The 13,203-nt window shown below is 35.2% G+C and overlaps 1 protein-coding gene and 2 non-coding genes across 6 annotated transcripts in view; 1 reads left to right on the forward strand and 2 right to left on the reverse strand.

The window, feature by feature from the left end:
* Window positions 1–13,203, reverse strand: part of LOC148309220 (nucleolar protein 4) — a 217,675-nt gene that overhangs the window by 186,537 nt on the left and 17,935 nt on the right. The window lies entirely within an intron of this gene.
* Window positions 11,749–11,820, reverse strand: TRNAP-AGG (transfer RNA proline (anticodon AGG)). The gene has a single exon. It is a non-coding gene; the product is annotated as a tRNA-Pro (tRNA).
* On the forward strand, window positions 11,973–12,044 carry TRNAP-AGG (transfer RNA proline (anticodon AGG)). The gene has a single exon. It is a non-coding gene; the product is annotated as a tRNA-Pro (tRNA).

Here is a 13,203-nt window from a genome sequence, read left to right on the forward strand (position 1 = left end):
GAGAGGATCTCTTTTTATGGATGGCCAAACCTACTGTAGACTGTGTACTTGACGAAACGGAGTACCTAACTTGACTCGGGGGAGAATTGAATTTTTATCAGAGGAAAGAAATGACACTAAGAATTTAAATTTCTCGAGGAGACACGGCAATTATGTCGTAGATGAAATTACGTAACACGGAGTGTAGAATCTACAAAAAAACTCTTTTCCCTGGTCGTTTATTTGTCAAACTAAAAACGGAGTTGGCAAAAGAAGGATGAAAGTAGACTGAATGTAGTCGAAATGCGATCTCTCAGAAGAATGTGCGACAAAACGATGTACAATAGATGTTCGAATAGTGAAATAAGGAAGGAGGGCAAAGCTGAGATAAGCATCATCGATAAGATTAAGAAAGGTGTGTTGAGATGGTTTGGACATGTAGAACGAATGAGTGAGGAAAGAACGGTAAAACAAATTTATGAGGTGAGTGTAATTGGAAAAAGGAGCAGAGGAAGACCGAGAAAAACTTGGCATGATCAGGTATGCCAAATACTTGAAAGCGGTCTGGTAAGGAGCCGAAACAATCGGCGGGTATGTATGAGGAGGGAGATGCATGAACGTGGAATAGGCGAAGAATTTGAAAGAAAGACAAGAGTGGTGTGGCGTATTTTATTCTCTGACAGTGGCATATTTTTTATGTATTTTATATTTATATTATGTGTTAAGTGTGTATTTTTGTAGATCTTTCACTGTTTGTACACTTACTTTTAAAAATATATATATTTGTAGTTTTCTTATAATTTTAATTTCCTTTTCACTAAAAAAATCATTGAGATATTTTTTTCTAGTTAAAATTTCTAAAATTTTGCAAATATAACAATTTTTTTTTGTATTTTTACCAAATGGTTAACGAATAAATAAATTTGTAAAACGGTATCTTTAAACCGTAAACTAAATATGCGGGAAAATTCAGTTATAATATTACCTAACTGCAATAATCAAACAATTCATAACTCAAAATCCCTTCATTCGTTTGGTGTAGTTATTGTTCTTTAAATCACTATATTTTGTTTCATTAATTGATTTGGCAGTCACTTTCTGGTAAAATCTATCAATTTTTAATTTAAGGTATACTGAGTAAATACCACTTTTTCTTAAATCGTATCACCGTAATGCGGTGTTTGAAAATGATGCGGAATGAATCGAAACACGTGTCACAATAGATTTGAAGAAATACATAGTGGTATTTACCAAGTAAAACATAAATTAAAAATTATATATTGTATCTGTAGCGGTAGAATTGGTAAATCGTTATCTCAAAAACGTTAAATACTTATATGTGAAATAATAACATGGTCGATACTAATATCGGAACTCAAAAAAATGTGTAACTAAGAAAATTTGTCAAAAACAGTTTTAAGCAATTTTCTCGCCTTGGGGAAAATTTTAAACAAAAATAGTGAAATGGTAATAAATAGGTGGCTATTAAAATTGGCGTTGATTTGGTTTTCAAATCGGCTAGTATTTCCGCACTATATAAATTTGACAATACGTAATATCTACATACTTATCTCTGTACCTCTCCATGAGCGTAAGAGGGGGCATTCTATCTGGGTCACGTGTCAACACAAACACACAACCGACCAAACACACTAAACACACACGCGGTGAGACTGGCCGAAAGGGCTGTTAGCAGTTGGCAGAACAAAAAGTTAACTAGGGGAAGAATTCAGAACGGCAACATCGTGACGAGTGATGAGTCGACCGTTAGATATCATGATATCGATAATTAATACTTATGGGATTGAGGCAAGAGCAGATACTTCCAGAACAAAATCTCGACTTCGAACCTCCGAAATGAAAACTCTCCGATCCATAACCGGAAACACATTGCGAGACCGAGTAAGAAATACCGACATTCGAAGCATGTGTAAGACGGTGGATATCGTTTGGTGGGGACGACAACGAAGGCGATACTGGAAGGAACATATAAACAGAATGTCAGAAGACAGACTTCCACGTATCGCCCCTGGCAACCCTGAAGGACGCAGACGCCCAGGCAGACTTCCGAAAAGATGGAAAGACAGCTGGGAGTCGACATCCCAAGAGCGACATGCGGAGGCACAAACAGATCCCTAGGATCTACATAAAGAAGAAGAAGAAGAAGAAGATAATTAATATACAATTTTCAAAAATAATCGGTAAATATTAACGTATAATATGTGTATTATATACAAGTAAACGCGCATGTATATTAAACTCCGGGTAACACAAAGAGCAATGGAGAGAAGGATGCTAAACATATCCCTTGGGGATCGAAAAATGGATGTTTGGATAAGGGAAAGACCAAGGTAACAGATGTGGCTCAAAGAATCGCAGAACTAAAATGGAACTGGGCAGGTCATGTGGCACTTATGTCTGAAGATAGGTGGACGAAGCAGGTTTCTCGACTGGAGGCCTAGAAGTGTGGGTAGGCCCCAGACAAGATGGTCTGATGACATTAGGAAAGTGGTGGGACTGAACTGGGAGAGAGTCGCGTCCAACAGAGAACTGTGGAAGTCCAAGAGGGAGGCCTTAGTTCAATACTGGCACAAGAAGAAGCAGGAAGTAAGGAGTAAGTAAACGCGCATGTGTATGTGTGTGCGTGTGTGTGAGTGTGGGGGGGGGTCCGAAAAAAACCCAAGGGTTATCGAGGAGAAAACCGGTGTGAACCGATGGGCTTCCTACGCTGTGTGTAGTGGTGTAGTTTACATTTATGTATGTACACATTGCACTTGCGATGTTTTGATACAACTGGGAAAATTTCACTATCGAGTCTAGGTAATAACATACCTAGTAAATTTGTAAGTAGGTGCTTAACTAAATTTTAAAAATCTAAAATATTAAATGATTTTTTTTAATTATACGAAAATTTTATAAACAATCCGTCTTGAAACGCCAAGTACGTTTTATTACTCGTAGTTTTCGAACAATTGGATTCCGAATCATGCGGGCAACGATAAGGTTGACAGTGTCGCAAAGAGAGCTTGTTTAGAAGGACTTGATACAAATTAAGAAATGGTGGCGTCAGACCTCCATGGCAGGTTAAAGGTGGTTATTTATTATCAAGGAACGAGTGCCAATCGAAAATGCGATTATTTTTCGCCACGATTGCTAGCTAAAATTCCCAGCAAACCGCGATATACGGGCTCGTCTCGACACAAAGTGCAACATTTTAATATCTGTGCATGTTGAATACCGGCCATGATTGCTTTCCATGTCCCAAATCAATTGCCGATATTTGCAGTTGTCGGATTTGAGTTGGAGATTTGACCCATTTATATTTCAACTGCTGAAAGACCATGAAAGTAATATTTAGTATTGTTGTGTTATAAATACAAAATTAAACAAAGTTATTGGATTGAATTCTACTTGTATTTACATATACATGATAATATGTGACGCGTTCGTCTTATTAAGACATTATCAAACACTCCCTAATAAGACGAAATGCGTCATTCGGCTGTCCAAACATAAAACACAGTAAGGGACATTTTTTTGTAGTATGTTTTTTTTGTTGCATTTTTGAGCTAAGTAGAATCTACTTAGTCCAAAAATGCAAAAAAAGATACTATAAAAAAATTGTCCCTTACTGTGTTTTAAGTTTGGACAGCCGTATTATCATAAGTATATAAGTATGTAAATAAAAGTAGAATTCAATCCAATAATCGTGTTTTATTTTGGATATATTTATTACCTAACAATTCGAAATGGAAATCTACCAACTGTCTGCAGTTACAATAAATAAAAAAGTAATATTTAGAGGGTAAAAAATATTATTAATTTTTATTCCTTGATTGTTTGTTTTGGTAAATGAATATGTATATACTTTTGTGATTATTGTGCATAGATTGAAATTAAATTGTTTCATCGTATTATTTATTGTATTGATATTTTTAACTCTTGGGTGTAATTTATTATTAAAGTTTTCTTCTAAATTTATTGTAAACATCAAAGTTTTTTATACGAATGAATGAATGAATGCCTGTTACGCCAAGATTTTTTATTTACTATTTTTCCCAAGTTTTTACTTGTTTTGGATAAGGCAAAAAAATCTATCAAATACAAACGAAAAAACACGTTTTTTAGATTATAAATAATATCCAAAGCGTGATTATAAAGTATGATTTTAATAATATTTATTTAATTGGAAACGTAAATTAATGGCCGGCCGACTTCGAAGGCCGATCCATTTCATAGAATTATCAGGAACACAGAATTTGCGTTGGATAATTTTTCATCGAATTCGCTCGTCCGTTCGTTATTGGCGACGATTACACATTTCAGAACGTCCCGATTACTAGGAACCTATAAGTACAAAGAGTAGACACGTTAAGTGTTCCGCTCCGTGAGGTTATCAAGCGCGCCACTTCCCGCCTAGCTGCTTGCCGGCCGTAATTACAGTATCTACTCAATGAATTAGGGCCACCCATTATTTTTTTGAATACTCTGAAATCTTTTGGATTATTATATTTATTTTACATAAATACTTTAAGTTTTCTATTGACATCTAATATCATGTATATTACCTTCAATAATATGTAAAATATACCTGGATTATTTAAGCCTTTACAAAATTTCAAACCCTTTTTCTGAGAAAGGTCCCCAATTAGCACAGGTAGACAGAAAGTTGAAAGTTCAAAAAATAGTCCTATCTCATTTATTAGTGAAGTTTCTTGAGTTCTGGTTGTTGTTTTGTTCAGAGAGGTTATATAGTTATCGCGTCTTGTGAAAAAAACTTAATTTTTAATTTTAGTTCATAAAGTATAAAAAAAATTGTAAACACAAGTGTTTTTTTTGAAAAGGACAAAATGGGAAAAAGTAAAGACATTCCTGAGGAAAAAAAGTTTAGTGTTATAGTGCTACTGAAATTAGGAATACTATCTAATAGAGAAATTTCAAAAAAAGAAAACGTTTCTCGTCAAACAGTGGACAGAATTTCAAAATCAATAAAAAATCATTCACCCGCCGCCAGCAATCGGCGAAAGAACTGTCGTAGGATTAGAAAAACAACACCGAGGACTGATCGAAAAATCGTTCAAAGTGCCTTAGAAAACCGTAGTGCATCAGCAAAAACATTAAAAATAAAATTGGAAGAAGAGGGTATAAATATATCGGTATCAACACTGAGGCGACGTCTTTACGAAGTAAATCTGAAATGCAGGCGCCCTGTAAAATTACCAAAATTGACACCACGAATGAAAGCGGATCGATTAAAATGGGTCAGGCTACATCGAAATTACTCGGTAGATGATTGGAAAAAGGTATTTATTTAAATTGAATTTTCAACATATCATTTTAGTAAATAAACTTATATATTTGAATTAAACTTAAATTTTCATTATTTTTCAGGTCATCTTTAGTGATGAGTGCCGGTTAGAAGCCGTGACAGAGAGCCGTCGATTCGTCAGGAGAACACCAATGGAACGTCACAATGAGGCCTGTGATGTAAAAGTTATCAAACACCCCCCTGCAACAATGATATGGTCATGTATTATTAACAATTTACCTGGGCCGTAGTTTTTCGTGGAAGGAACAATGAACCAAAATTCCTATAAGCAGGTCCTCGAACGAATTTTATTGCCCTTCTACCATACACTCGACCCAACAGAAGGTCCATACACCTTCATGCAGGATGGGGCACCTTGCCACCGGGCTAAATCAATAATAAAATTTTTGTCTAACAAAAATCTGCCTTTGCTCCCCTGGCCTGGAAATTCTCCGGACCTTAATCCTATAGAAAACGTATGGAGCATGTTAAAAAATAAGGTATACTCATTTCCAAATCCGACAGTAGACTGTCTAAAAAAAAATATTCAAAAAATTTGGTCAGAAGACGAAGAAATAAAAAACATGATAAAACAGTGAATTTTAAGTGTGCCAAAAAGAATTGAGGCAGTTATTTCTGCCAAAGGTGGAAATACTAAATACTTACTATATTTATATGAAAATATATGCATAATTTAAGCGTAATAAAGTGTTCATGTATAAATAAAGCTCAATGTTGTTTTATTCAAGGTTTTCTCTGAGTTATTCCTGTTTGAATTGAGAAATTGCGCGAAATTCTGCGTGGCCCTAATTCATTGAGTAGATACTGTAAAAAGCAATCTCTCAATCCTTCATCTCCGGTGGATTTCTAAAGTCCGGGTAGTCGGAGTTTCAAACTGAGCGATGAAGAAGAACGCGCTCAACTTTTAAGTTTTTATCCTCCGCTATCTTCTCGGTGTCCTGCGCTCCCGATAGCGATACTCGGAAATGAAGATGAGTCTGAACATAATAATGGCGGACTGAGAATACAAGTACCATTCATTATTGGCGCCGTGACGTAGTTGGGTAGACACTCGACTGCGAAACTGGCATTGCGGGTTCGATTCCCGCCAAGTGCAAAATAAATTGAACAAAGATTTATTTTCAATTGGTCTAGTTGTTTGTGATGTATTTTTCACATTTACCTTCCCTGTCCTTGCTATCCTACCTGCAGAGAAGCCTCTAAATGCAAAGTTATATTCCTTTTCAAAAAATAGTGGTAAAAAGAGTCCTTTGTTAGAAAATATGCAACCAAAATAGGTTTGCCATTCCGGATAGGTTACATTATTTTTAAATTCAAGTCACTTTTTGCAGTAATAATATTCAAAAAAATAAAGAATGATGAATGCTTTGAAGAATATAAAAATTTTAAGGTAAAAAACATGTAGACTAAATATTATCCTACTAACGAAACTACTTCTGCCACCATTCGGGCTACAAAATTGTGCAGCAAAAAAGCTAAGTGTACTTAACACTTTACACCATAGACATTAATCACAACCTAAAAATTAACTATTATTATCTGACCATGAAAGCCTAGCACAATTTAATATTTTGAGTATTTGAAAATTGTCTATTATAGTTCATTATATTACTTTGTTATTTATAGATTTGGCCTTTCATTTCTAGAACTCCATTTTAACATTATGTATTAAATGTCAAATCAAACACCAACTAACTAACTAACTAACTAACCATCACGCCGCTTCACCGCAGGGTAGCCAGAGAGAATAGAACGCCACACCACTGTGTCCTTGCAAACATTCTTCGCGTCTTCCACGTTCATGCATCTCCTCATACATACCCGCCGCCAGTTGATTTGGTGGTTTCAAATCAAACACTGAATTTTTTAACTAATTAGTTGATTGAGACAAATTAGTGGACTCAAAAAATTAGTGTTTGATTGAACATTTAATACAAACATTATGTTACTGATAACAAAAAAAATTAAAAACGTTGCGTCGTAATATTGAGTTTATTTTAATATTCATAGAATCAACAGGTGTTAGTTTAAGTAGGAAAACTTTAATTTCGTACGAATACCGAATTCATTGGTAATATTAATTGCTGTGATTATGATAAATCCATAATTCATTGCTATTATTAACTATATTCTCAATATTATTAATATTTAAAGCATTTACTTTGTGGTTAGTCATCAGTATATAACCACTCACCGAGATTTCTATGTCTACCGGTTTCGAGACGTACCCGTCTCTTCGTCAGGACAATCACTAACACAGCATGCAAACAATACTACCCTTCACCACCATAGCACCCTTTACACACTCAAAACTACACAAAATGTCTAACACATGCGATTTTTGGTCGATCCGAAGACCAACATGCACTATAGTTTTCAATACAGACATGCGCTACGAGCCGAGGTTAAACGTGAAATAAAATTAGACCTGTAAACGAATCAACTTATATACTCGTAGGATGAAAGGAGTGGGCGGGGTTCGAATTGGATACTGACGAATCGTGCTTAACCGATGTCGAATCAAACAATGGACTTTAAGTAAAATTTATTTGGTTGTTAATTAGAGGAATATTATTTTTAAGTGCTTTCCTAATATAAAAAATCTCCATATTATTTATTATTAATTGCTGTTGAGCAGATACTCCTTTCTTTGTTGTATGTGGGGTCCGAATCCTGGATTATAATCACATACATGAGACACACCAGAAAATATCCTTTTCATCTTATTATTTTAGCTTATAATTTGACCAAAGTTTGTAAGTCATTAGAAAAGGCCTACATCCAGCAGTGGAGAAACGGCTGATAAAGAAGAAGAAGAAGAAGGATGACTTAAAAATGCTGTCGGCTACTTTGGTCCTTGGTATCATCGTTAAATACGAGTAATTGATGTTTGAGGCCGACTCCTACACGTAGCATAACACGTTTCCTGGGCCACACGTTGCTTATTGGCAGACTGGACGGTCAGTTCATGGTTTTGACTCCGTAAGCCATCACTAAGAGGATAGATGTATAACACTTGCTTCTTTAAGCTGATTAGAACGAGTTATAAATAAATGAGCGAATTAATACTCTCTGAACTCTCTATATTTATACGAGTAGGTACTACGCAATTTCTAGGGCAGGTAATAACTAAATATATATTGCAACATTTTTTTACTTACTTTATTTACTTCAAGAGACTCTTACCAGCATGTACGGGTACGAACATGGATCCCTGAGCCCCCTTGCCATTGCATCCTATTTTTTATTACCTAACGTCCAAGTGACTCTGAAATCTAGCTACGGCTTAGGAAACACCGCTCATCATGTCCCTACTCAGGCTTCAACTTTATAAGTTTCATAGCCTATGCCTACTCGTGAGTGGATTTACTCTTTATATTTAAAGTTACTATAATTTCGTGTAATTCATGAGTGAAAATTCTAGGCAAAAACACTCGCTCCATTGCATCCTTGCAAAGGCTTAGTAATATAGAATAATAATAAATTTCTATGTCCTATTGTCTACGTTCCTACTGATAAGAAATAATTATAATAATAATAATAAAATTAAAATATAATGATAACTTAATAAATAAATAAAAATAAGAAACAGCTCCTACCCCCTCTTCAAACTTCAACGTCCCAAGGACCCAAATCTAAAATTTAGAATTTGCTTGAATTTTGAATCGAAACACGTCGGCTGTCCAAACTTAAAACACAGTAAGGGACATTTTTTTGACAAACATTTTTTTGCATTTTGGACTAAGAAGATTCTACTCCCCTACTAAGTCCAAAAATGCAAAAAACGTGTGTCAAAAAAATGTCCCTTACTGTGTTTTAAGTTTGGACAGCTGTCGTGTCACAGTAGGTTTAAAAAAATAGTGGTAATTACTAAGAAAAAAAATATTAAAAACAATAATAATGTGTGTGGTGTGTTGAGATGGTTTGGACATGTAGAACGAATTAGTGAGGAAAGAACGGTAACAAAAAATGAGGCGAATGTTATTTGGAAAAGAAGCAGAGGAAGACCGAGAAAAAACATGGCACGATCAGGTATGCCAAATACTTGAAAGTGGTCAGGTTAGGAGTCGTAACAATCGGTGGGTATGTATGAGGAGATGCATGAACGTGGAAGAAGCGAAGAATGTTTGGAAAGAGAGAGTGGTGTGGCGTTCTATTCTCAGAGTGGTGTGGCGGTATGGTGGTTAGTTAGTTAGTTAGTTTATAATACAGTGTTGATTCTGTAATATAAAATATTTGCCTTCAATACTGTTCAGTTCTGTAGTGTATTATCTCCCGTTTCCCCGGTGGCGACGGGTGGTGGGGGTGGTGGGGCGGTGAGGGTTGTCGTGGGTTGTCATGGGGGGGGGGTGACTACGGAAGGGGATGGAGGACATTTCACAGAGCGAGCGTGTTGATGGGATACTGCGACGAATCCGATCCCATCTCGACCAATTTTTATTTTTATTTATTCATGTATTTTTATATTCTCAATATGATTAATATTTAAAGCATTTACTTTGTGGTTAGTCATTTTTACTTTTATATTTAATGCCTTTATTTTATTTTACAACTTTATTTAATAACATTATTCTTCTACATTTATTATTTTTTAATTATTAATTATTGTAAGGTATAAGAACTGTTTTAAAGATTTTAGTTATTTCTTTTGTGATTCGGTGAGTGGTTATATGCTAATATGACTAACATTTTTGTAAAAAAAATATAAAGGTATGTATTTTAATTTTTTTTGATAACACTGAGTTTATATGATGCAGTGCCCTATGCACCATTGGGGTGTGGATAAGGGTGGGAATAAGGTATGTTTTTAGTGTGTGTTAAGTTTCTTTTATAGTGTTCGTGTCTTTCATATTTTTTATTTCTAAAGGGAGGCTGTTGAATTTTTTTATTCCTAATTATTAAATATAAAATGGAGATAAATAATGAAAAATATGGCAGAAATGCTCGAAATTTTTAGAAAAAAAAATTATTCTCCTATTCAAAACATTTATGAAATCGAGTAAAACTATTTGTTCTTTTTAATTTGAACTTGTGTCAACTTGATATGAAATATGTATCGTTCTTCATGTTTTATGAAAGAAGATGGAAGTCTGGGCCTTCCGCTAGACTGCTACCTGAAACACAAAACTGATCACCTTGCCTTCATGCGATGAACGCTCATTGCATCAATTTCATGCAGTGCCCTTTGCACCATTGGGTGCGGATGAGTATATATAAGAAGAAAATAAAAATAAAATTAATTAATATTAATTAAAATAGCGGCGCAGTGTTCGGCTATATTTGCCAGGCCACATAACTGCCGGCAGCGCACTTAGCCTTTGGGCCCGTTCAAGGAACAGGACTGAATTAGGAAAAAAATATCAAAATATTCATTTTATTTATTATTATTATTATTGTACTGCTCTATGTAATGTAATGGTTGTATAGAAGTTGGGTTACATCAGATATCTTCATCTGATCGGCAGCCGCTTCGAGAGATGACCTGGAGCAGGGTTGGAACTGCTCTGTCAAGTTTTTAACATGAGAGTTTTTTTTAATTTTTCCTTTCAATTAGACCTGTATCATTTAATATTTCTGTCCCCTGATATAATTACCAGATAAATGTAGTTATTTCTTTACTTCAATATTTAATTTATGTATTTAATATATGTATTTAATGTTACACTGTTTTTTTTTTATTTCATTAATTGATTCGGCAATCACTTTGTCGTAAAATCTATCCATTTTTAATTAATGTTTTACTTATAATAACCACTATTTCTTAAAATCTACTGTGACATGCGTTTCGATTGTGATCATTCCGCATCAATGCATCCGCAGCAACGGTGTTTGAAAATGATGCGGAATGCATCGAAACACACGTCTCAGTAGATTTCAAGAAATAGTGGTATTTACTAAGTAAAACATTGATTAAAAATGGACTGAATTTTCGAGTCTACTAAGTTGTTTAAAAAATCAGTGTATATTTAACATTTAATACGTAGGTATATATTAAAATGGAGTTCTACAAATTAAACGCCAAATCTATAAAAATATTAATTAAGTTTTGTACTCAATTATCTTGGTGGAACTGAATGTTATATTATAAATTACAAATAAATAACTAAATAAAACAGTTTATTTTGTATATTGTTAACTTTGTGGTAAAGTAATATAACACTCTCCTTATCATTCATCGTTCATTTTGTGTTTAAAAAATCTATATACAGTGGTTTTGTTTATAACTCACTGTTTTTTCCACATATATTTTATTTAACCAGTGACCGGGTTTTGTCGTTACCGACATTACCAGTCTGGTGATGCCGGGAATGACGAACCTTATCTCTGTTCAAATAAAATATATGTGTAAAAAACTATAGAGCTGTTATTTTATTAAAGAATTATAATAATTGAAAAATAAAATTAAAAATACATAAAAATATCGAGCTAAAATATTAATCGGGCTCGTCCGGGATTTGAACCCGGGACCTCTCGCACCCTAAGCGAAAATCATACCCCTAGACCAACGAGCCACATGCAACGATCGAAATATTTATATTAATTCTGATGGTATACTGCAAACAATGTACTATAAAAATACGTTTAATGAGTGCCATCAAATTGTCGTAAAAATATTATTAAACAATTTCATGTTATACGCATTTCGTTACCTGCTGCATCAGTCGGCTCGTTGGTCTAGGGGTATGATTTTCGCTTAGGGTGCGAGAGGTCCCGGGTTCAAATCCCGGACGAGCCCGTGTATTTTTATACCAACCATTTTTTTAATACATTCGGTATTACCGCGTGAAAACTACGTATCACGTATATTTTATATTTCTCTCTCACGAAATGCACAAATTGAAAAAAAAAAATTGTATCCAACTACTTGTTCACAAATCTGAATTATCTCCAATTATAGGAATTGTTTGTTTCAAGTAATTACGACATGTTTAATGATTTTTGAAGCCACAAAAACCTTGTAAAATTGAAGGTATGTAAATATAAGTAAATCTATAAAAAGTAATTAGATAAAATAATAAAATAAATTCAATATTAATATTTATTAAATATAATCCTGTACTGGTCCCTGAAGCGCAGGAGTGATTGCATTACCTTGCCTTCATGTAGGTAACGATTAAGATAACACTGCGTCAATACGATGCAGTGCTCTATGCACCGTTGGATGTGCGTAAGGGTTAGAAGAAAAGTTTAATTATAAAACATGTGTGTATATTGAGTGTGTCCAAATACTTGTTAAAAAAATCTGGATTATCTCCAATTATAGAAATTATTTTCATATTATTTTTTGCATCAAAGATGAAGAAAAATATTGAAGTCAGCCCGTAAATGCCCAGACTTCCATATTCTTCTTCATCTTTGGTGAGATGTCAAAAAATAATATAAAAATAACTCATAATTGGAGATAATCCAGATTTTGTGAAGAAGTATTTGGACACACTCAAAATCCACACATGTTTTAGAATTATAGTTCTTCTGGATCGCGATGATTGAGTTCGTCTCTGCGGATGGTATCGGTATGGGCGGCGGCTCGCAGCCGAGCGGGAGACCCGTCATCCCAGGCGAACAGCGGGCCGAGGAGGTGGCCGAGTGTCTCCCACACTGCACGCGGGCCGCGGAGCCGGCGCCCGAAGCCCGGTCCGCCCGGTCCGCCCGGTCCGCCCGTGCAGCGGGGGCGGCATACATTACTGCCGCGACTGCGGGAGATATCGGCTACACTCCGAACGTGTAGCTTCCATAACACTAACTATCCGTGTCATGCTCTCCTAGTTGCGGCCGGGTTTGCGGTACTCGCGGTCGCCGCTCTCCGGAGACATTCGGGTTACGCACACTCGGGGGTAAGGCGAAATCTTCATCTTCAAACCCTTATCCACACTCCAGTGGTGCATAGGGCACTG

The sequence above is a fragment of the Brachycentrus maculatus genome, unplaced genomic scaffold (genome assembly GCF_059751285.1).
Source record: "Brachycentrus maculatus isolate JH-2025_06_01 unplaced genomic scaffold, ASM5975128v1 h1tg000136l, whole genome shotgun sequence".
Lineage (NCBI taxonomy): Eukaryota > Metazoa > Arthropoda > Insecta > Trichoptera > Brachycentridae > Brachycentrus > Brachycentrus maculatus.